The sequence below is a fragment of the Silene latifolia genome, chromosome Y (genome assembly GCF_048544455.1).
Source record: "Silene latifolia isolate original U9 population chromosome Y, ASM4854445v1, whole genome shotgun sequence".
NCBI classification, from domain to species: Eukaryota; Viridiplantae; Streptophyta; class Magnoliopsida; order Caryophyllales; family Caryophyllaceae; genus Silene; species Silene latifolia.
The window spans coordinates 272414296-272440312 of record NC_133538.1 but is presented as its reverse complement, the minus strand read 5'-3'; the positions used below and the strand labels follow the sequence as shown (position 1 = coordinate 272440312).

General features: G+C 34.3%; 1 long non-coding RNA gene across 2 annotated transcripts; it reads right to left on the bottom strand.

The window, feature by feature from the left end:
* Nucleotides 1-6530: 6530 nt before the first annotated feature.
* LOC141626411 (uncharacterized) lies at nt 6531-8821 on the bottom strand. Of its 2 annotated transcripts, XR_012535993.1 has the most exons (4): nt 8531-8821; nt 7222-8218; nt 6920-7076; nt 6531-6796 (listed from the first exon to the last, which is right to left on the bottom strand). It is a non-coding gene; the product is annotated as an uncharacterized LOC141626411 (long non-coding RNA). The 2 variants fall into 2 exon arrangements; XR_012535992.1 differs by lacking the exon at nt 8531-8821 and having other exon boundaries at nt 6542-6796; nt 8163-8524.
* Between the last annotated feature and the right edge of the window lie 17196 nt (nt 8822-26017).

Sequence of the window (26017 nt, the reverse complement as noted above, 5' to 3'; positions counted from 1 at the left end):
CACCGCAAGGGCTCAGATTCTTCGTAGATGATACTGAGCAGACTTTTAAGGGGTATACACGAAATATACGATATTGGCTAATTAAAGGCGATTTAGCATAAAATTGAGCATGTTCATACATATTATAATGCTGAATTTTCTTTATGATTGTCATAATTTTAATTTATGTAATTTTACTTAGTATGGCCTTAGATTTTAATTGGTATTTCCCGAAATGTATGGGAATATCGATTCGGTTGTAATTTTATTGTGATCTCATATCACCGTTTTGTAATTTAATAGATTCTTTTTATTTTAGTTACAAATGTATAATAGGAAATTATGTTATTTATTATGTAATTTTATTCATTCCGGAGTTCCCAAGGATGGATTTCTTCAAGAATGGCGATACATAAAGACGGTGTTACCTCGAGATGCGTGTCACAACCGAAGTTCAAGGGACCAATGGAGTTGGTTTCCGAAATGTAATAGTTAAATAGTTTTTCTATTTTAGGAAAGGCCATACTAGGATTTATTTACTTTTATGCTTGCATTTTATTTTATGTCACATGCATTGCTAAATCGCCATAACTAAACATGCATTGTCTTTTATCGAGTTTATAGACCGTGTCAATTAGAATTATCGTAGTTCACCGCTTTAGTTCACTTAAAACGTGATAGATAATAAATTGACATGACCTCTCGCTAAAACAATCAATTGAGACATAGCCTTACCAAATAGTAGAAACCATGAAAACCTATTTCGCGAGGGAGTGCACTCGGCCCCACCGGGGTACAAACCTTGTTACGTAGGGGAAGTGGGTGATAAATGTCTATCCACCGAATTCATGTTGATAAGGGATGTATCGGCCACACCGTGCCCAAGTTAATGTGGGTTTGGATCATGGAAACATTTATTCAAAATTTGGATTGAACTCAACAAAAGTTTTTGATAAGGGATGTATCGGCCCCACCGTGCCCTTGTCGGATGTGTTTTGGGCTAAAGATAAATGTTAATGTAATATTATCGACCAAGAGTTCTAAAAGTAGAATCGATTAAACGTTAATCCACCGAGTTATATTGATAAAGGATGTATCGGCCCCACCGTGCCTAAGTCAATATGAATTTGGGTCTTGGAATCATTTATCATAGTTGGGTAGAGGTCACTATGTAAATGCTATACTTGTTATTTCAAGTATTTATAAAACGATAAATGTTAAGTTTTCCACTATTCCGTTTTTATATTGTTCTATTTCTTTGCCACAATTCATATACGATATCATTTCGATTTTGATACAAATCTCCATTAAAACATCGTAACTAAAAACAAATTTGAATTTGCTTCTAAAACCTCAAACGAACCATTGCTAAGGATCTCTTGTAAAGAGTATAGATTAAAGTTATTCATTATCAAACAGGTTTTTGATTCTAGACTAACACATCCACTTACAATGGATTGTTTTTCCATGTACTTAAATGAATTAAGTACCTTGAAGCGATAAATTGTTTTGGTAATTAGTTTTGTCAAGAATTCGTAATTGACCAAAATAACGCAACCACTTCAATGAAAGTTTTAAGACTAAAACGAACAAATGAAGAGTAATCTTCATGAATTCAATTTTGCTTCTCAAAGCAAAGACTCATTGAAATGAGTGGGAGCATTCTCTTAAACCGTTAAGATGAGGACGAGGTTCAAGAAGTAAAGATTATAATGGAATTGATACAAGGCAATGTTAAAGGTAAAGTTGTTGAGAATGACGATACTAAACCTATCAATCCCGACCGATAAGTTTCCATTGTCTTAAATGTTGGACACGAGAAAGGAAACTACCCCAAATTATTGAAGTATCAACAAGTTAGTTGTGGGACATCTAATTGAACCTTCTTCTTTAATTGTTTATTTGATTAAACATAAAATTTTGCTAGTACTACTTCGTCAATATTAGAAACCAATGGAGGTTTTCATCATTGTATTTGATACATAGGATGATTAGAATATGACGACTAGCAACAATAATGTCGAGAGATAGAGTAATTGTGTACTCAATCTAGTTTTTGGATTTAAAGTTGTACTTAATTATGACTATTAAGTGCATAAACTCTAAATAAGAATATAAACTTGTTAAGATACAAAAGAGGTTTTTCACTTTTGTGACCCTATACACCATGATTTGATGTATGGCTAGCCCATCATCAAGGTGATTATATTCTAAACCAAACTAGAATAATATATCATGAAGATGATACAAGACTCAAATTGGTAACCCGAGATTAAACCTTAAAATTTTAGAATGATGAACGCAAAGAGTTAACGAGTACTCTTGAAACCATTAGATTGTTAATGGTATATGCGTATCTTGTATTCAAAGCAAGATGTCTCGTGCCTTTTGGTTGAAAAGGAGATCGAGGTTGTAAATCATTGATCCAAAATAGGTTGATCATTCTCTTTTACCAACGATTTAAGTTGACGCTAATGTGTTAACTTAATAAGGTAAATAGAAAAATCTTTAAAGAAGTTTAAAGAGTTAAAGAAATTACGATTTAGTCGTGATGGGATTATCAAAGTGAAGACTTTGATATAAGCCAATGGAAATGTGATCTAATATCACAAGTTAATCTCTCTTAGCACGCATTATGAAATAATGTGTGATTGGATAAGAAATCAAACGCTATTCGATATGGTTTGAACTTCAATCAAGTTACTTTGAGTTACTTGATCCTTTTGGGGATTTTATCATTTTGTCTAAAATTATTTTTCCACTAAATCGAATCATATGAGATATGAAATGGTAAGGGTACCATGGTTGTAAGTTTTTCACAAGAAACAAATGCTCATTTTTCCCTTGCAATTATCACGAGCACGACGGGTTTGCGGCTCATGAAGCTGTCTTTCTAAAATACAAGTTTATTTTTAGAAGACAGAGTGGGAGAAATTATTCAAGAGCCACAAAGAATGCCACAGAGAATGTTATGTCGCAAGAAACTGGTCTTTCTTGGCTACATGAGACGTTTTGTGCAAGACATTATACATTGTTTCTTTAAAACCTAGGAGGTTAAATTCGTCACTTGTTAAAGATGATGAATTCATGCTACTCTTAAGAAAGTAAAGAGCTTATAACTTACAAAAGAAATTGTTTGATTTAAGTTGATTACTTCTAGAAAGTAATAAACATATGACTTACATAAGAGTGTTTAAAGTCACAACTCAATACAAGGCTTAGAACCATGAAAATCCGAAACGAAAAGGCTTGATTAGTGACAAAGGGTTTTGCAATAATAAAGAGATATTTCAAAACAAGATTGGTTGCAAAGGGTTTTGCACTAATTGAAATGCTTAAGTCTATTTGGATCTTCTTAAGGATTGTGTTTCATTATGAGGTTATGAAATACGTAGCAAGTGAATCTAAAACCCGCTTCTTCAAAAGAAGGAATGTATTCAATACATGTCATGAGTTTTGTAGATTCTTGCAATCCTAAGATAATGTGAAACTTAAGAGAGGGTCTTAAGTAGGACATCAATGAGTTGGAATCAACATTTTGATCATGCGATAAAACATTTCTCGATAAGTCGAGAAGTTATGTTTATACATGGAGTTTAGTGGGAGTTACGGAATTTTTAATTAGTCCGATATGTGGATGACATATTGATCATTGAGAATGATTTAAGACTTTTGGAGTATTATAATATATCTTGAATATCCGGATTTATGAAGATAAATCCACATGATATTAGCGTCAGTAAGAAGTCTTATGTTGATAAGATTCATGACTAGTTCAATTAAATTGAACAAATTTGATTGATTTCATTTGCTTCCGCTGCCGAATCAATTAAAAAGAAATGATGTATAACACTTCATATGCTTTGAGTATGATGAACTGTTTTCAAAATCGAATTTAAGTAATCTTTACCAAGTAAGCCATAAAGATTACTTTTAAGTGCTTGCAGAAGCATTAAGGCTATGATGCAAAGTGTTTATGATGCAATATTGTGTATGGGTGTTACACAAGTGACAATTGACAATTGAGGTTGCGCATGGTTTTCGACAAAAACCATAATCAAAACACATTAGGATGGTTAATATACCATTGTGGTTATGTTATTTAAGAAATAGATTTTCTAGAATCGTTCTAGGCAATAAAGAACAATAAGAGATATTTATAACGGAAATTGAGTACACTTGCAATCATGAGATTTGCAAGAAGGATGAGTCCCGCACACTATGAAAACAGTAGGAGCTATTCTTAGGCTAGAGGGCCTATGTCTTGATTGGATCTCGACACGTACTCAGAAAGTTTTGTGATGAAAATGTATACATTACAAAGGAAAACGAATATGTAGTGAGGTTGAGTAAGGTACAAGAAATTGATAAAACCTACTAACCAAAGCCTTCTCAAAGGCTAAACATGATGAGTCATGTCATTTCAATTGAATTGAAATGAACAACTACGTACAAGATCAAATTAGATTATAGAACATGAAATAGTAATCAGGCATTGACTATTCATATGTGATAATCGCATTTGTCGTTCGAGTTTTACTTTAAAACTCTTTTATTATACTTTGTTACATTCAAACGGGTTGTAGAGACAATTGAACCCCGTTAAAGTGAACACGGATTAGCATTGTATTCGCCCATAGTCACTTATATGAGGTGACGTCTCGAAGTGACTAGAGTGTGATGCGATTGATGGCAAGTTCAAGTGTCATACAGTCATATGAGATGACTAGTCGATCACATAGGCAGACTGTTAGGAACACTTTGTCGGGCAGTGACCGCTTATAAAGTTCTGGCAAATTTATAAAGCCTGGTCGTGGCGAGAGCTACTATAGTATTCTAATGAGTCGATTCTTTGACTAAAGACTATTCGCCTAAGATGGCACAGTTTCAGATTAACTTTGATTTGTGTTACTACGGCCTTCGTAAATGGGGTCAAATGGGCATATATTGGGTTATGATGGCTGTGGCTAGTCGAAGGGAATAAGTGCGATAGGAATTGTCCACCCCCTTGTCAGGGTTAAAACAATATCTCAGGGCCACTCGAGGAGTAATGAACTGGAAATTCATGGCCGCGCTCGGAAGGTATCCATGGTGGATAAATTCCGGTCAATCAGTTATTCTCCAGATCGAGGAAACCACTCTCGATATGATCACTTGCAAGTACGACCCGAAAGACACCTTGCATTGAGTGGGAGATAGTAATAGGACAAGAGAATTGGTGACGCACACTTGTCGAGGACAAGTGGGAGATTGTTGGGAAATGTGTCCTCAACAATAGTGCGATCACATGATTTAAATATCATTATTAAATCTCATTTCAAGAATACGGAAGGGATGAAACATTACATATATAGTCAACTAGTCCACACATATCGGTAATGATTGGCTGGCTAGAGTTTGACATTACTACCGTGCGACGGTGGTGATCAGTTGATCCCTTGAGGTCACACCTAAAGGACGATTCCCTTAATTGAAAAGGTTAATTAGTTGTATACCGATACAGATTAATTAATTCCTTAAAATTGGACAATTCGATTTGTGAGAAAGAGAATATTGATATCTTATTGTAATGGGATTAAATAAGATTTATTTTAGTAATAAAATGCTTTGTTGCTAAAATTATTTATTGTTTGAGAAACAATAAAGATAAGAATGAATGGTTAATTATAATTACAAGAAGTTGTGAATTATAACTATATGACCCATTTTATTTATGTGATCAAGTATCACTAGTCAATTTGTTGAATGTAATTTAATTAATTTATAAAATGATATTTATGTGATAAATATGCATTTAATTAATTAGTAACATGTATCATACTACATGTGACATATTGTGTGACAAATGACAAATTGACAAAAATAAAATGGTAGTCCATTTTATACATAATGGACCGAAATTAAGAGGGTCTAGAGGATGGTGGGTGATTTATTTTAATAAGCTAAAATAACATCATTATGACTCTACTTGCCTAGCCTTACATGCCTAAGGTTTAGATAAGGTCAAAAGTATAAAGGGAAGAACAATATATTGGTCCATTACCTCCGCCAAAACCGTGCTCCCTCTAACATTAGAGTAGTTTTTACTCTACTAATTCTTTAATGAATATCCATTCAAATTACATGCAAAATGTTCATGTAGAATTTCCTCTCTTCTCTCTCTTTCATCTTCATCAAAAAGGATGAGATTTTAATCTAAATTGTTCATATAAATTACTAAGATTACTAGAAGTAGTATATGAGTATTAGTAATAGATTTTAAGGTAAACTACATTGCAAAAATCTAGTACATGTTTATTTGTGGGTTTAAGGGATTGTCTTGGGTGCAACTAATTGGAGGGCTTCTAATTTGAAGTCAAGAATGTTCATCCATTAATGGAAAGCTCAGGAACTAACAAGAAGGAGATCTTGTTAGTGCCCAATATGACCGAAATCATTATGGTGAGAAAATGTTTTCTTATCTTCTTTTATTAATGTTTACATGCATAAAATCCATGTTTAATTTTATGACAAATTAGTTTAAACATATATGAGTATGTTAGTATGTATATAGATCTACATTTCCTTCAAGTAGTTTCCATAACTAAGATTTTAGAAACTAGCATGTCCATTGTCTGAGACATCTGGAGGAGAGCAAGGTGGAGTCCTGAAACTATCAATATCCATCACTCCTTCGCCATCACAGGGAACACTTCGACAGTCCATCCCTTTGTTTCCCGAATCACTCTCCGACGACATCATACTGTATCGATATTGTGGTGAAAATGGACCATGACTATGTGATGGCACAGGAACATCATCTTGGAGCAAGGAATTCCTGGATAAAATCAAAAATGAATCACGAGTTAGCCTCGATATAAAGGTTGGTTTTTATCTTTCCTTCCTCTACCAAACATACTTTGGTGCTGAGATTTTTCATCTGGCAGACTTGATATCTTACCAGCATCAAAGTTGTTTGGCCATCCCGAGTTTCCTAGTTCATCTGTTCCCCACTGCGACCAACTATCGGGTGATGGAAGTCTATCTAAGTACTCTTGATTTTTGGGAACAACTAGATCACCAGCTTCTTGTCCAAAGTACCATTCCATCATAACTATCTGGTAAGAGTAAATTATCAGTTATACCGCAATATCCAGCTGCCAAACAGATATTATCGAAATAATTGGTCTCCTGTGAGACGGGCGCAGATAATAAAATAGCAAGATACTGAATTAACAAGGGTTACGTGGTATTCGGACGTACCTCCACTTAAATTAGTACTATCCCAGAATGAGTCGACACACCTCAACATATTGCAATATCAAACATAAAAGAAAAAAAAATGAAATTAGCATACTAATTTTTCCTATCGATATAGATGGAAATTACTACAAGTTTCATCAAAAGAAATCTAGATCAAGGGGTCAGCACATCGTCGATGTTCAGAATGTTTAGCATTGATATCGGATACTTTCTTTATGTGCAGAGGGAGAACCGGTCAATTTACAAGCTGACGGATTCGAATACAACGCACGAGTCCTAGACTACTAATCTCAATAATTAACAGCTAAGCTAACAAACATCTCCACTAAAATTGGATATAATTTGGGTCATTCATATGGAAATATGAATATCTTTTTGTAAGAGTATAAAATCGATCTTGGGTTTCCAACCATTAGCTTAAACCAATTGGTTGAGATGGTTTCTTGACATTACAAAAATGACTTATTCGATTGCTAGACTTACTCCACCGGAGAAACTCAGACACAGTTTAAAGTAGACCTAGCTCCGTACATTTTTGTGCACATAATTTTACTATTTGAGCAAAAAAAAAAAAGAAAAGAAAATTTGACATAATTCCAAGTTTGGTATAGATCTCATCTTTCTCAAAAAAAAAAAAAAAGCAAACAATTAAAGATGTATAAACACAAGATCCAAATGAGTAGTTGAGGGAAAAACTGAACTGATGATCTATGATTATTACAAACAATAATCTACACAATTTTAATAATTTGAATCTGTGTAGGACGAAGAGCTCAACAAATTTAAACTCCACACACCGAATCCCAACAATAATCAAATCATCAGCTATCCACATCGATCAATACAACCGACTCATAACATCAACAGTAATCTAGATTGCACAATTGAAAATCCCTCTTCAGTATGAAATCAATCTAAACTATTATTGAATCAGAACGAACCTAGCATGATGAAAACCGCAATTAACAGCCACAAGAATCCACGACAATTAGTAGGCCTGATCAACTTGTTACAATCAATAATTTGCGGAAAAATAACCCCATGTTCATCAATTACAAAAATTACCAATATTCATCATATATACGAATTACTGAAAAGACTAGATGGAATACCAGTTGAATTGAATGCAAGAGGTAAAACCCTAAGAATAGCAATACGAACCCGTTTATTGAAAGCGAAGATCCCTAATTCTACCCATTTTCGTCGGCTTTCATGTTTATTGTAAATCTCCAATTTTCTAGGGTATATTGAATTAAATCGCAAAAATTTAAATTATAACATAATAAATCGCAAGAATAGCAATACTAACCTGTTAATTGTAGACCAACCCCGAAATTGTCAAAGAAACAAGTCAGTTTCTTGATTTATAGCCGCAATTCGATTTGTAACATAATAAATCGCAAAATTTGGGGTAAAGTGCTCAAACCCTAGAAATTTTGAACCATATAAAAATGTCGAAGGTGGTGATGGTCCGACAACCGCGTCTTTGATTCTATGAAATGGTAGCAGCTTTGTAATTTGTAATGATGAAAATAAATGTCGAAGGTGGTGATGTTCAGTAGAAAAATGGAGTTGCAACTTTGTAACTGAAGTTAGAAGAGAAACGAATAGGGTATTGCTCTTTCACATACGCCTTTTACTCTTTCACATACGTAATTTACACTGTTACCCCTCTCATTTCTTTCTTCCTTTACACATTCAATTTTTTTCTCCCTTTCATAATCCCCTTTCACCATTAAATCACCATCATCCATCTCCATTAACCACCACACACCTCCATTAACCAACACCTCGCCGGAAACCCATTATTCCGGCCGACCCTATGCCTACCGGAGTAATGATTTACGGAAAAAAAACAAATAATGATTTACGAAAAAAAAAAAAAAAAAAAAAAAACGATGAACAGTAACCCTCCGTGCAACTTCGCCGCCCCCACAACGCCCCACCCCTACGACTCCGGCCACCGCCCACATCCCACCACTCAACATGCCTTCCACCATCAACATAATTAAAGAACTTTTAGTGTGATTATAAAACCCTAATTTTAAGACAATAATTAATAAACAATAAACAAGTTTTTAATAATAGGTAAACAAATTAGTATTACTTCATTAATTGAAGAATTTGAAGAATTGTAATCCATTGTTTAAGTTTTAGAAGAATTAGGTTTTAATTTTAGGGGGAAAATGGTACATAAAAAACCTAACTTGTTTAGATTTAGGAAAAGGGTAGAGAATGGAAATTTTATGAAAAAAAGTATGTGAAAGAGTAAAAGGCGTATGTGAAAGAGCAACACCGAACGAATATAGTGGGGTTTCTATATTTATTTCTGATTTTTTTTTATTATTTTTTTTTTTTTCCGAAAAGTTTAGATAACTGTTAATATGAAAAGCGTTTTCTATTGTTTTTTTAACACAACGCTTATTTAGGAGAGGCGTTCTCTTTATTGTTAGAAAACGGTTAATTAACTTAACTGTTCTCTATTAGGTGTTACTTATTCATGTTTTTGTAGTAGTGTATGTAAACCGAAATATGGGTGAGCTTATGAGAAATTTTGTCTTGTTCGTTTTTCTTATTCATTTGTCTATGACACTTGATAGTGACTTGACCATGCAAAAGCCTTACACCAATTTGTCTTGTGAAGACAAAAAGAAAAAGAAAAATTGGTCCATATACTCCACACCAACCGGTTTTGGGGGGCATTGTAAGAGGATTTTTCTTATTTTTTATCATTCTCTCATGTTTTATGAAAAGCAACTACTTCTCTCTCTTGTTCTTCATGAAAATTCATTTTTGTGAATCAAATTTGTTTAAATCAAACACTAATAATACTAGAAATAGTATATGAGTATTAGTAATAGATTTTAAGGTAAACTACATTACAAACATCTGGTACATGTTAGTTTGTGGGATTAAGGGATAGTCTTAGGTGCTACTAATTGGAGGACTTCTATTTTGAAGTCATATATGTTCATCCATTTTTGAAAGCTCAAGAACTAACAAGAAGGAGATCTTGTTGGTGTCCATTTGACCGAAATTTATTTGGTGAGAAATTGATTTTCTTATCTCTTTTGTTTTAGTTTGCATGCATAAGATTAGTAATTAATTTTATGACTAAATTAATTTGAAACATATGTGAATATGTTAAATAATGAGATATAGATTTCTAACATATTATTGTTTGCTTTATTATTTGGATCATCTCCATAGGTATAATTCCTTTTTACCCTTGTTTAATTATTGTTAATCACTTTACTTTATTCATTATCTTTGTCTTTGTTAGTATGATTGACAACCTTATTAGCATGCTAAACTTGATCATGAGTGAGTGGTTTCTCTAGCTGGGGTTAATGGGGAATTAGGGGAAACAAACATAGGGATTGATCTATGCTTAATCTCATATGTTTTCATAATTAATTTGCTTGCTTGTTGTGGTTTCAACCTATGCACATGTTATGTTTGATGAAATGCGAACCTATGAATCCTTGCATTTTTTTAACATCCCTTATCTTTTCACTGAGGCTTATAAGATATAAACCAACTCGAGCCTCATTAGACCATGCATAGAGTTGAATAGGAAGAATTAAGTCAACTTGTAGGTGTTGTACAGTCTAGACGACTCGGCTCTGGGACCCAAATCTTCCTAGGGATTGTAGGACATACACTAACTCGATCCCATCACAACAATAAGTGCTTGCATCTAATTGAGAACATGTTTGTATAATCTACTCCCATGAATCCCCTATGAACCTATGACACCCCAGTGCCTTTAATCATTTGTTTGCAAACCCCTTTAATTACTTTACTTTGTTTTCATTCATTTACATTCATCTTGTTGATTAGTTTAGAATACACCTCATCTCAAGACAACTTGTGACACCCCTAGACATAACTACTTGCAATTGAAAATCTTACATCAATACCCGTCCCTTGGGATCCAACCTTTACTTACCTCTTTGCTAAGAGTAGTTTGTGAAGTTATAAATATTGTTTTGGTTTGTAGCTTTTGACGACGAGTTTTAACCGAACCAAAAATGGCGCCATTGCCGGGGACGGTGTTCAATTGATTTGATTTTCATTAATTGTTTTTTGTTGTGTCTTTCTTTTCCTTGAGGGAGAGCACTTCCTCAAGGTACTTCTCGCCATTTTCTCTTAGTGTATTTTGCAAGATGGATATTATAGATTGTTGTGTAGAGGATCAATGGGTACTACTCTCATCAAAGACCCTTTGCAAGCATTGGAACCCTTAGAAGCAAGTGAGGCCAAAAATAAGCGTTGGGAATTAGAAGTAGATCTCCTTAAAGCCGCTCTAGCTAACAAAGAGCTCACCTATGAGAAATCCATATTGATAAATGATATTCTCGAGAAAGCATCACAATCCACTAAAGTAGAACAAGCAACCAAATATCATACCATGCAAGACAAAGAACTAGACGAATATGTCATGGAGTTTGAGTACGATGGGTATGAAGAGCTTGAGGAACAAATCGAATATGCCATGAGGATGGAATGTGTAATGGAGATGGAAAATGCCCCTAGTGAACCTTCAATGGTAGAAAGTGAGGTACAAACTCCAACTCTAAAATCCATTCCCCCAAATTTGAAGTATGCTTACCTTGATGAATCTAAAACCAAACCCGTGACTGTTAATGAAAAACTTGATGAGAACCAATTGAAAAGTTTGCTTGATGTGTTAAAAGAACATGAAAAAGCTATAGGTTATAGTCTAGATGATCTTAAGGGAATAAGTGTAATACCCGGTATTTTAATATGATATTATATTAGGCCGAGTTACCAGCTGGGTCGTGTAGTGTATTTGTGACTCGGGTAATTATGTGACTCGGGTATTAATTAATCTAACTAGGCTAGGCCTGTATCGTCTTAATAGCACCTATCCTATATGTATAACCCATCTAACCAAACCCTAATCTCCCTATCACCATATTCATTTTAACCATGAGAAAAGAGAGAAAAGAGAGAAGAGGGAGCCGTGTGTGAAGGGAGCCGCGTGAGGAATTGCGAGGCGATTTCTCAGCCTATTCTCATCCTATTTCGTAAGTAGACTATCCTATTACCTCTTTATTCAATTATTAACATAATTATAGTAGTATTAGGATAATTTTCGTAACCCTAGAATTGGTTTGGGGGTTTTTGATTATAAATTGTATGAGATAAATGAATGGAATAGTTACAGCAATTTACTGATTCGTTGGTCTGTGTTATTTGAGTGTTTTACCTGTCTTAAACCCTTGGGATGCAAACAGTTAAAGAAGAGACTCATGTTTATTCCAAGCCTAGTTTATGCCTGTGAAAATTGGTAGCATTTCACCGTGTAGTTTTTCCTGAAGAAATTATTTGTGAACGTCTATCTAAAACGTCCGCAAATCAGTAGAGGCTGAAAGATTACTTCTAAAACATAATTTAGATATTGAATTGGTACTGGGTCTTTTTCATATATTTAATTTAAAGAGTTTAGATGAGTTAGGCGTTGGTTTTACTTAAGAATCATTTGTCAAACTCGTTTTATGAATCAATACTTTTTATGCGACGGTTTCTGTCAGTTTTTGGAAATCAGTCTGAAAACCCTTGATAAGTTTGGAATTTGAGAAAAACACGTTAGATTTAAATTGTAGCTAAGACTCATGGGGTTCCAATTCAATTGGCCTTGCATAAATTCAAATTTTCTGGAATTAGTTATTCATTTTATACCGAGTCTGCCATGAGCAGGAAAATCAGGAAAAGTCGTGTTTGTTCTTTAAATTGATATTCCTATTAAGTTATGATGAGTCTAGGTTATGTGCATGATTAATTGACTGAGTAGATGGTAATTATACATAATTATGTTATGTAGGTGATGGATAAGTGAAGGATCATAAGTGATTGCTTGTGTGTGCTTGGATTGCGAAAAGGTAGGGAAATACACTTGACTTATTATCGTTGATGTTGAATTGTGTTGACTTGTTTGTGTTTCGTATGACCAAACTGTGAACGTTGACTTGCTTCGTGGCTGTTGATTTACGTTATGATTCATATACTGGAAGGTGATTGACTGAATTGATCGTATTGAGTATGATATCACAACATTTGGTAACCGGCATGATTTTATGATTGATCAGTTCAAAGATATATATATTATGTTGCATTAATTTCTTTTGAGCATTCATATGCATTGGAGATGGAGGATGTTGTGGTGATGTGGTGTGGTGAAGATGATGTTGTGATAAGGCCCAGGCGGGTTCTGCAGGACTTGCCCTGGTGTCCTCAACAAGGTGGCGGATCGGCTACGGTCGATATATAGTCTACCGGGGATCGGTATGGCTGGGTGTTCCGGGTTATGAGATATGAGTTGAGATGGAGATGGAGGTGACGGAGGAGCATGCATATCATATTTTGTTGTTTCATTGTATTCCCTACTCAACCTCGTGGTTGACCCTATGTATTCGTGAACACCTGTGACGATCCAAATATTGGGGAGCAGGCTTGACAGGTTTATGAGATAGGCTGGGAGCTTGATGGGCGTGAGACACTGGATCAGAATACTTAGTAGCTAGATCATCATTTAGAAGACTTTCACTTTCATTTATGTTAGTTCCTTGTAATTTGATGTAAAAGAGGTTTTGTAATAATTAAGTTAAAGTAATTATATATTTTGCCTTGGAGTTTAATTTGTTATTCACTACCTCGGGAAACCGAGATGGTAACAGTCCGGTTTATTAGGGAATGTCTTGCTAAAGGCTCCTTCATAAATCGGGGTGTTACAAAGTGGTATCAGAGCGAACGATCCTCAGGCCTAAACCAATGAACCCAATGACCGTAGGATGTGTCTAAATAAAATGAACCCCTGGGAATAAACTGTTAGGAGCTCACAGTGCAGTTAAGAAGGCACCCTTAATACGTGCTCTTTTGCCCTCTCAGTTTTGAACCAGGTAACCCGAGAGAAAATTGAGTGAATGGGGTAGTTAGAAGGAAAACCTTGGATATAATCGAGTTGATGTATACCTTGAGACCCATATATTCTAACCATTCTACAGGACAACGTTACGGTAAGTATTTTGTATGAATGATGACGTGATCATATGATGTTGTGGAGATGAGAAATAAATTTTCGTGTTCAGATTGATAATCAATGAAGTGTTGGATTGTGGTAATCGTGAGCGTGAAAATAATTGCGAATTGATGATATTTATCTGGATGGATGTGAATGACGTATTGATACAAAGTGTGAGATTTAAGTTGGGATGAGTTAGTATACATAGTATGTTCATAAGAGCTTGTAACATAGTAAAGAATGACCTAGTGCTGAAACTCGTTTTGTTTGATTTTACTCTTTAATTGACCTTACTGCCATTTCTTTTCTGTTTATTGCCTATGGATGAATATTTTATGAGAGATAGCCTCGTGAGTTAGTGTTCATTTGGCGTTGGTTTCATGCTTATAGGATATACGGATTAGGAGTAATAAATATTTTAGTGGGCTGTGGTCAGGAAGTTCCTGTGCAGTGATGTTTCGACCAACGATTTTGTAAAAATCCTCATTTAAATTGTATTAATAATTTTTGCATAATTCCAAATCCATCGATCAGAAGATTCGCATATGTTTTCAAATTGATAAGCCACGAAAATTCTTGATGTATCTATATTAAATGGTAAGTTTTGCAAACTGACCCAAGTTTCGGACCAATTGCTGTCACATACTTGTTTGGACCAACTGAGTTGTAAAATCCTTTAAAAATTGAATTCTTGAGCTTTGGACCTCATTCTTTTTCTTACGAATTATTAACTCTCTGTATGTTATAAAAAGTAACATAACTCAAGTTTTCGTTGAACGGTTATTTTTTCGTGATTTTTGGAAGTTACAACGTGAATCATAACTTTTAAAATGTGAATTCTATGTTGAGTTTTCATACAGTTATTCGATTATTTCATGAGCCTTAGTAATGTGAAATTATAGTGTCCTTATATGATGATAGTAGCACACATATTCATTGGTTATGTATCTTAACAACTGATAAAAAAATTAAAGTTTAGTTTATAACATTGTTGGCATGATAGTATGTGTGAAATTGAATAGCTTAATCTGATCCTTAATCGAGGGTGAAATATTTTATACTAGTCCAGTTGTTGCATATTTTATATATGTTTGGCATGTTGTAATATCTCTGGTGTGTTCATCATATTTGTATAGTGGTCGGATATATATAAATATAAAACTATATTGTCATATCTTGGTAAAGTTGGTGGCGTTAAATGTTAACTTGATTGTTCTAATATACTCGCGTGAATATTTATAATAATTATGTTTAAATATTTACACATGGATGGTAGTAATGAGTATGTCTAAATGTTCACACATGTAGGATGTCATCTGAGTTCTCATGTCTTTTATGTGAGTCTGTGTGCCTATAGTTATACTTATTACTTTCATTGCATTAATTTATTTCAGTTGAACCTAAACTTATGATATGATAATAAAATAGTGTTGTTGTTCCTTATTGGATATGTTCATAGTTGTATTGTCATGAAATGCTAAGGTGATTGTTGCAATTGTCACGATATTTGAAATATAGTTACGATATAGTTACAATATTTGAAATATATTCTCGAACAGTCGAATTATAATGAGATAACCCTTTGATGATTCACATGTCATGCGTATGTTTAAATGATAGTCGTTATAGTTACGTTTAATTGAGCCGCGAGTTGCCTATTTGTTCAAATCGTGCAAACCAGAGAACTTGTTCACCTTACTAATCTTTTGTCATAGATAATGTTTTACAAGTTATATGATGGTATATGTACATGTTTAAGTTGTTTATGCGATATCTTTTATTTTTGCTGAAAATGAATTATACTGAGTTGATGGATACAATTGAATGGTATGGTTGCTAAAATGTTAAACATATGTGTGATATGGAAGTAAATTTTGTTGTTATTGTGAATCATATAACTATTAATACTCAATTGTAATTTCAGTTGTTTGACTTCTACATTATTAAGTTAATTACTCATGACGCACAGTCGATGGTTCCGTAAGGAGTTTAACTAGGAATTTTATAGTGTGCCTGTAACACCCTGATTTATGAAGGAGCCTTAAGCAAGACATTCCCTAATAAACCGGACTGTTACCATCTCGGTTTCCCGAGGTAGTGAATAACAAATTAAACTCCAAGGCAAAATATATAATTACTTTAACTTAATTATTACAAAACCTCTTTTACATCAAATTACAAGGAACTAACATAAATGAAAGTGAAAGTCTTCTAAATGATGATCTAGCTACTAAGTCTTCTGATCCAGTGTCTCACGCCCATCAAGCTCCCAGCCTATCTTATAAACCTGTCAAGCCTGCTCCCCAATATTTGGATCGTCACAGGTGTTCACGAATACACAGGGTCAACCACGAGGTTGAGTAGGGAATACAATGAAACAACAAAATATGATATGCATGCTCCTCCGTCACCTCCATCTCCATCTCAACTCATATCTCATAACCCGAACACCCACCATACCGATCCCCGGTAGACTATATATCGACCGTAGCCGATCTGCCAGCTCGCAGCTGAGGACACCAGGGCAAGTCCTGCAGAACCCGCCTGGGCCTTATCACAACATCATCTTCACCACACCACATCACCACAACATCCTCCATCTCCAATGCATATGAATGCTCAAAAGAAATTAATGCAACACAATATATATATCTTTGAACTGATCAATCATAAAATCATGCCGGTTACCAAATGTTGTGATATCATACTCAATACGATCAATTCAGTCAATCACCTTCCAAAGATATGAATCATAACGTAAATCAACAGCCACGAAGCAAGTCAACGTTCACCGTTTGGTCATACGAAACACAAACAAGTCAACACAATTCAACATCAACGATAATAAGTCAAGTGTATTTCCCTACCTTTTCGCAATCCAAGCACACACAAGCAATCACTTATGATCCTTCACTTATCCATCACCTACATAACATAATTATGTATAATTACCATCTACTCAGTCAATTAATCATGCACATAACCTAGACTCATCATAACTTAATAGGAATATCAATTTAAAGAACAAACACGACTTTTCCTGATTTTCCTGCTCATGGCAGACTCGGTATAAAATGAATAACTAATTCCAGAAAATTCGAATTGATGCAAGGCCAATTTAATTGGAACCCCATGAGTCTTAGCTACAATTTATATCTAACGTGTTTTTCTCAAATTCCAAACTTATCAAGGGTTTTCAGACTGATTTTCAAAAACTGACAGAAACCGTCGCATAAAAAGTATTGATTCATAAAACGAGTTTGACAAATGATTCTTAAGTAAAACCAACGCCTAACTCATCTAAACTCTTTAAATTAAATATATGAAAAATACCCAGCACCAATTAAATATCTAAATTATGTTTTAGAAGTAATCTTTCAGCCTCTACTGATTTACGGACTTTTTAGATAGACGTTCACAAATAATTTCTTCAGGAAAAACTACACGGTGAAATGCTATCAATTTCCACAGGCATAAACTAGGCTTCGAATAAACATGAGTCTCTTCTTTAACTTTTTGCATCCCACGGCTTTAAGATAGGTAAAACACTCAAATAACACAGACCAACGAATCTGTAAATTGCTGTAACTATTCCATTCATTTATCTCATACAATTTATAATCAAAAACCCCCAAACCAATTCTAGGGTTACGAAAATTATCCCAATACTACTATAATTATGCTAATAATTGAATAAAGAGATAATAGGATAGTCTACTTACGAAATAGGATGAGAATAGACTGAGAAATCGCCTCGCAATTCCTCACGCGGCTCCCTTCACACACGGCTCCCTCTTCTCTCTTTTCTCTCTTTTCTCATGGTTAAAATGAATATGGTGATAGGGAGATTAGGGTTTGGTTAGATGGGTTATACATATAGGATAGGTGCTATTAAGACGATACGGGCCTAGCCTAGTTAGATTAATTAAAACCCGAGTCACATAATTACCCGAGTCACAAATACACTACACGACCCAGCTGGTAACTCGGCCTAATATAATATCATATTAAAATACCGGGTATTACAGTCTACCCTCCTTAAAAGAAACTTCGTCCCGAAGTTTACCCTCTCTACCAACCAACGCAAACGAATTATGAAACGCATATACAAAAGTATGTAAGGCACCCACCAAATTGAATATTAAACGCAGTATTACATTCCACCCTCCTTAAACTAAACTTCGTCCCCGAAGTTTAACCATAACAGAAACACATCATGTAACACTCCAACATAACCCACACAACGCATGACCAATATAGCCAAATTGAGAAATCACACATGAAAGTATAAAGATTTTACAATCCTACCCTCCTTAAACATGGTTACGTCCCTGTAACCTTCATTATTATAACAAAAGTTCTCAAACTACTGCTAACAACTGAAAGAGGATAAAAGATTCACAACTCACGTTCAAGTTAACTAATCCCTACTAAAGAAAATCAATATACAAGCTCTCTCAAGGAAGCTACAGTTACTGCTGCTACATCACATCGCCACGGATCGGAGCAAAAGCCATGTTGAATAACTTAAGACATTTCAGTATTAATCTAAACACTCTTCATATCAATCAATACATGCAATAACATTCACAGGATCTGCTTGTCAATCTAATTTATACATTACTACTCAGGTTACAAAGATGAAGATGCTTAGGTGCTCACATATGGTTCATGTCAAATAGCATATTTTCCAAGAAATATTGGTCGAATGACGAATGACGAATGCACATTGATTGGCAAATTTTACAAGCTTATTGGTCGAGTCAGTCAAGCGAGTAAACAACGATATTGGAAAGTTAACATACAATACTATCATACATAAAATTTCATTCTTGGTGTTAAATATATTTAAACTGCACGATAAAATTTTGTTCAACACCATGACATAAAAGATTAAATGTATTTAACTACACCAATTTTACAAATATTCATTACATATCATGCTAATATCAACATACCATGTTAACACACAACTCACTTAAATCACCACATTACATTTCCCGTTTTGACATTCGTAACTAACCACAACCCACTAATTCACTACATGAACGAACAACATGACTAAATTAACCCACTATTTGTGACTCCGTTCTAGCTTCATTCCCCGGACTAGCAAATATCATGAAACCATACAACCGACACTGGGCTGGAAATCTCATACAATTTATACTCACACGACAAAATTTAACTTCATTTTCAAAACTTTTACTTTCATACTTTGACGGTGAATAACTTTCTTAACATAAATCTTATAACAGAGTCGTCCATAGAATCCATTTGACTCAAAATCAGATAAACTTAACTCAATTCCTTCAAACAATACAAGCTTAGATGTCGACTCATATTTCGTAATTTACAGGTTCATCTTATTCATTTCAGTCCTATCTTTACTAATGAACGACTATTACCTCAACATCAGGATTTTAGTTGCACTTCTTTACTCAGTTATATTCACGGCTAACACGACTACAACATTTAATCGGAGACCTTTTAGATAGTACACATTCCCTGGTGACGTCTCATCAAAGCATACGATTCGTACCATGATGTAAAGCAAGTAACTACAAATTAACTGTGTTCAATCAAAATTTTACCTCTTTATTACAGATCTATTTATCACGGGTTGCATGGTCACACAAAAGTATAAGTACCAACTCAATCACATGTTAAATTTTAAAACGATTTATCACGTCATAAGAACTAGACAAGAGTCTAACCATATAGTCAATATAAGAAGATTATTAGTTTAGATCGGAGGCACATTATAAAATTCCCTGTTAAACTCCTTACGGAACCATCGATTAAGGTCATGAGTAATTAACTTAATAATGTAGAAGTCAAACAACTGAAATTACAATTGAGTATTAATGGTTATATGATTCACAATAACATCAAAATTACTTCCATATCACACATATGTTTAACATTTTAGCAACCATACCATTCAATTGTATCCATCAACTCAAGATAATTCATTTTCAAAGAAAATAAAAGATATCGCATAAACAACTTAAACATGTACATATACCATCATATAACTTGTAAAACATTATCTATGACAAAAGATTAGAAAGGTGAACAAGTTCTCTGGTTTGCACGGTTTGAACAAATAGGCAACTCGCGGCTCAATTAAACGTAACTATAACGACTATCATTTAAACATACGCATAACATGTGAATCATCAAAGGGTTATCTCATTATAATTCATAGCGACGGTTCGAGAATATATTTCAAATATCGTAACTATATCGTAACTATATCAAACTATATTTCAAATATCGTGACAATTGCAACAATCACCTTAGCATTTCATGAAAATACAACTATGAACATATCCAATAAGGAGCAACAACACTATTTTATTATCATATCATAAGTTTAGGTTCAACTGAAATAAATTAATGCAATGAAAGTAATAAGTATAACTATAGGCACACAGACTCACATAAAAGACATTAGAACTCAGATGACATCCTACATGTGTGAACATTTAAACATACTCATTACTACCATCCATGTGTAAACATTTGAACATAATTATTATAAATATTCATGCGAGTATATTAGAACAATCAAGTTAACATTTAACGCCACCAACTTTACCAAGATATGACAATATAGTTTTATATTTATATATATCCGACCACTATACAAATATGATGAACACACCAGAGATATTATAACATGCCAAGCATAAAATATGCAAACAACTGGACTCGTATAAAATATTTCACCCTCGATTAAGAATCAAATTAAGCTATTCAATTTCACTCATACTATCATGCCAACAATGTTATAAACTAAACTTTAATTTTTTTTTTATCACTAGTTAAGATACATAACCAATGAATATGTGTGCTACTATCATCATATAAGGACACTATAATTTCACATTAATAAGGCTCATGAAATAATCGAACAACTGCATGAAAACTCAACATAGCATTCACATTTTAAAAGTTATGATTCACGTTGTAACTTCCAAAAAAAATCACGAATAAATAACCGTTCAACGAAAACTTGAGTTATATTACTTTTTATAACATACAGAGAGTTAATAATTCGTGAGAAAAAGAATGAGGTCCAAAGCTCAAGAATTCAATTTTTTAAAGGATTTTACAACTCAGTTGGTCCAAACAAGTATGTGACAGCAATTGGTCCGAAACTTGGGTCAGTTTGCAAAACTTACCATTTAATATAGAGACATCAAAAATTTTCGTGGCTTATCAATTTGAAAACATATGCGAATCTTCTGAACGATGGAGTTGGAATTATGCAAAAATTATTAATACAATTTAAATGAGGATTTTTACAAAATCGTTGGTCGAAACATCACTGCACAGAAACTTCCTGACCACAGCCCACTAAAATATTTATTACTCCTAATCCATATATCCTATAAGCATGAAACCAACGCCAAATGAACACTAACTCACGAGGCTAGCTCTCATAAAATTTTCATCCATAGGCAATAAACAGAAAATAAATGGCAGTAAGGTCAATTAAAGAGTAAAATCAAACAAAACGAGTTTCAGCACTAGGTCATTCTTTACTATGTTACAAGCTCTTATGAACATACTATGTATACTAACCCATCCCAACTTAAATCTCACACTTTGTACTTACGTAAACATAAATGAAAGTGAAAGTCTTCTAAATGATGATCTAGCTACTAAGTCTTCTGATCCAGTGTCTCACGCCCATCAAGCTCCCAGCCTATCTTATAAACCTGTCAAGCCTGCTCCCCAATATTTGGATCGTCACAGGTGTTCACGAATACACAGGGTCAACCACGAGGTTGAGTAGGGAATACAATGAAACAACAAAATATGATATGCATGCTCCTCCGTCACCTCCATCTCCATCTCAACTCATATCTCATAACCCGGAACACCCGCCCATACCGATCCCCTGGTAGACTATATATCGACCGTAGCCGATCTGCCCATTTCCTCGCAATGAGGACACCAGGGCAAATCTTTGCAGAACCCGCCTGGGCCTTATCACAACATCATCTTCACCACACCACATCACCACAACATCCTCCATCTCCAATGCATATGAATGCTCAAAAGAAATTAATGCAACACAATATATATATCTTTGAACTGGTCAATCATAAAATCATGCCGGTTACCAAATGTTGTGATATCATACTCAATACGATCAATTCAGTCAATCACCTTCCAGTATATGAATCATAACGTAAATCAACAGCCACGAAGCAAGTCAACGTTCACAGTTTGGTCATACGAAACACAAACAAGTCAACACAATTCAACATCAACGATAATAAGTCAAGTGTATTTCCCTACCTTTTCGCAATCCAAGCACACACAAGCAATCACTTATGATCCTTCACTTATCCATCACCTACATAACATAATTATGTATAATTACCATCTACTCAGTCAATTAATCATGCACATAACCTAGACTCATCATAACTTAATAGGAATATCAATTTAAAGAACAAACACGACTTTTCCTGATTTTCCTGCTCATGGCAGACTCGGTATAAAATGAATAACTAATTCCAGAAAATTCGAATTGATGCAAGGCCAATTTAATTGGAACCCCATGAGTCTTAGCTACAATTTATATCTAACGTGTTTTTCTCAAATTCCAAACTTATCAAGGGTTTTCAGACTGATTTTCAAAAACTGACAGAAACCGTCGCATAAAAAGTATTGATTCATAAAACGAGTTTGACAAATGATTCTTAAGTAAACCCAACGCCTAACTCATCTAAACTCTTTAAATTAAATATATGAAAAATACCCAGCACCAATTCAATATATAAATTATGTTTTAGAAGTAATCTTTCAGCCTCTACTGATTTACGAACTTTTTAGATAGACGTTCACAAATAATTTCTTCAGGAAAAACTACACGGTGAAATGCTATCAATTTTCACAGGCATAAACTAGGCTTGGAATAAACATGAGTCTCTTCTTTAACTTTTTGCATCCCACGGCTTTAAGACAGGTAAAACACTCAAATAACACAGACCAACGAATCTGTAAATTGCTGTAACTATTCCATTCATTTATCTCATACAATTTATAATCAAAAACCCCCAAACCAATTCTAGGGTTACGAAAATTATCCCAATACTACTATAATTATGCTAATAATTGAATAAAGAGATAATAGGATAGTCTACTTACGAAATAGGATGAGAATAGACTGAGAAATCGCCTCGCAATTCCTCACGCGGCTCCCTTCACACACGGCTCCCTCTTCTCTCTTTTCTCTCTTTTCTCATGGTTAAAATGAATATGGTGATAGGGAGATTAGGGTTTGGTTAGATGGGTTATACATATAGGATAGGTGCTATTAAGACGATACGGGCCTAGCCTAGTTAGATTAATTAAAACCCGAGTCACATAATTACCCGAGTCACAAATACACTACACGACCCAGTTGGTAACTCGGCCTAATATAATATCATATTAAAATACCGGGTATTACAGTGCCTCCGATCTAAACTAATAATCTTCTTATATTGACTATATGGTTAGTTCTTATGATGTGATAAATCGTTTTAAAATTTAACATGTAATTGAGTTGGTACTTATACTTTGTGTGACCATGCAACCTGTGATAAATAGATCTATAATAAAGAGGTAAAAATTTGATTGAACACAGTTAATTTGTAGTTACTTGCTTTACTTTATGGTACGAATCGTATGCTTTGATGAGACGTCACCAGGGAATGTGTACTATCTAAAAGGTCTCCGATTAAATCTTTGTAGTCGTGTTAGCCGTGAATATAAGCGAGTAAAGAAGTGCAACTAAAATCCTGATGTTGAGGTAATAGTCGTTCATTAGTAAAGATAGGACTGAAATGAATAAGATGAACCTGTAAATTACGAAATATGAGTCGACACCTAAGCTCGTATTGTTTGAAGGAATTGAGTTAAGTTTATCTGATTTTGAGTTAAATGGATTCTATGGACGGCTCTGTTATAAGATTTATGTTAAGAAAGTTATTCACCGTCCAGTATGAAAGTCAAAGTTTTGAAAATGAAGTTAAATTTTGTCGTGTGAGTATAAATTGAATGAGATTTCCAGGCCCGATTATGCGGTTGTATGGTTTCATGATATTTGCTAGTCTGGGGGAATGAAGCTAGAACGGAGTCACAAATAGTGGGTTTATTTAGTCATGTTGTTCGTTCATGTAGTGAATTAGTGGGTTGTGGTTAGTTACGAATGTCAAAACGGGAAATGTAATGTGGTGATTTAAGTGAGTTGTGTGTTAACATGGTATGTTGATATTAGCATGATATGTAATGAATATTTGTAAAATTAGTGTAGTTAAATACATTTAATCTTTTATGTCATGGTGTTGGGTGCAGTTTAAATATATTTAACACCAAGAATGAAATTTTATGAATGATAGTATTGTATGTTAACTTTCCAATATTGTTGTTTACACGCTTGACTGACTCGACCAATAAGCTTGTAAAATTTGACAATCAATGTGCATTCGTCATTCGTCATTCGACCAATATTTCTTGGAAAATATGCTATTTGACATGAACCATATGTGAGCACCTAAGCATCTTCATCTTTGTAACCTGAGTAGTAATGTATAAATTAGATTGACAAGCAGATCCTGTGAATGTTATTGCATGTATTGATTGATATGAAGAGTGTTTAGATTAATACTGAAATGTCTTAAGTTATTCAACGTGGCTTTTGCTCCGATCCGTGGCGATGTCTTTGTCAGAAAGCTTGTGAAGAATCGTAACTTCCTTGAGAGAGCTTGTATATTGATTGTCTTTAGTAGGGATTAGTTAACTTGAACGTGAGTTGTGAATCTTTTATCCTCTTTCGGTTGTTAGCAGATAGTTTGAGAACTTTTGTTATAATAATGAAGGTTACGGGGACGTAACCATGTTTAAGGAGGGTAGGATTGTAAAATCTTTATACTTTCATGTGTGATTTCTCAGTTTGGCTATATTGGTTATGCGTTGTGTGGGTTATGTTGGAGTGTTACATGATGTGTTTCTGTTATGGTTAAACTTCGGGACGAAGTTTCTTTTAAGGAGGGTAGACTGTAATACCCGGTATTTTAATATGATATTATATTAGGTAGAGTTACCGGTGGGTCGTGTAGTGTATTTGTGACTCGGGTAATTATGTGACTCGGGTTTTAATTAATCTAACTAGGCTAGGCCCGTATCGTCTTAATAGCACCTATCCTATATGTATAACCCATCTAACCAAACCCTAATCTCCCTATCACCATATTCATTTTAACCATGAGAAAAGAGAGAAAAGAGAGAAGAGGGAGCCGTGTGTGAAGGGAGCCGCGTGAGGAATTGCGAGGCGATTTCTCAGCCTATTCTCATCCTATTTCGTAAGTAGACTATCCTATTACCTCTTTATTCAATTATTAGCATAATTATAGTAGTATTGGGATAATTTTCATAACCCTAGAATTGGTTTGGGGGTTTTTGATTATAAATTGTATGAGATAAATGAATGGAATAGTTACAGCAATTTACAGATTCGTTGGTCTGTGTTATTTGAGTGTTTTACCTGTCTTAAAGCCATGGGATGCAAAAAGTTATAGAATAGACTCATGTTTATTCCAAGCCTAGTTTATGCCTGTGAAAATTGGTATCATTTCACCGTGTAGTGTTTTCTGAAGAAATTATTTGTGAACGTCTATCTAAAAAATCCGCAAATCAGTAGAGGCTGCAAGATTACTTCTAAAACATAATTTAGATATTGAA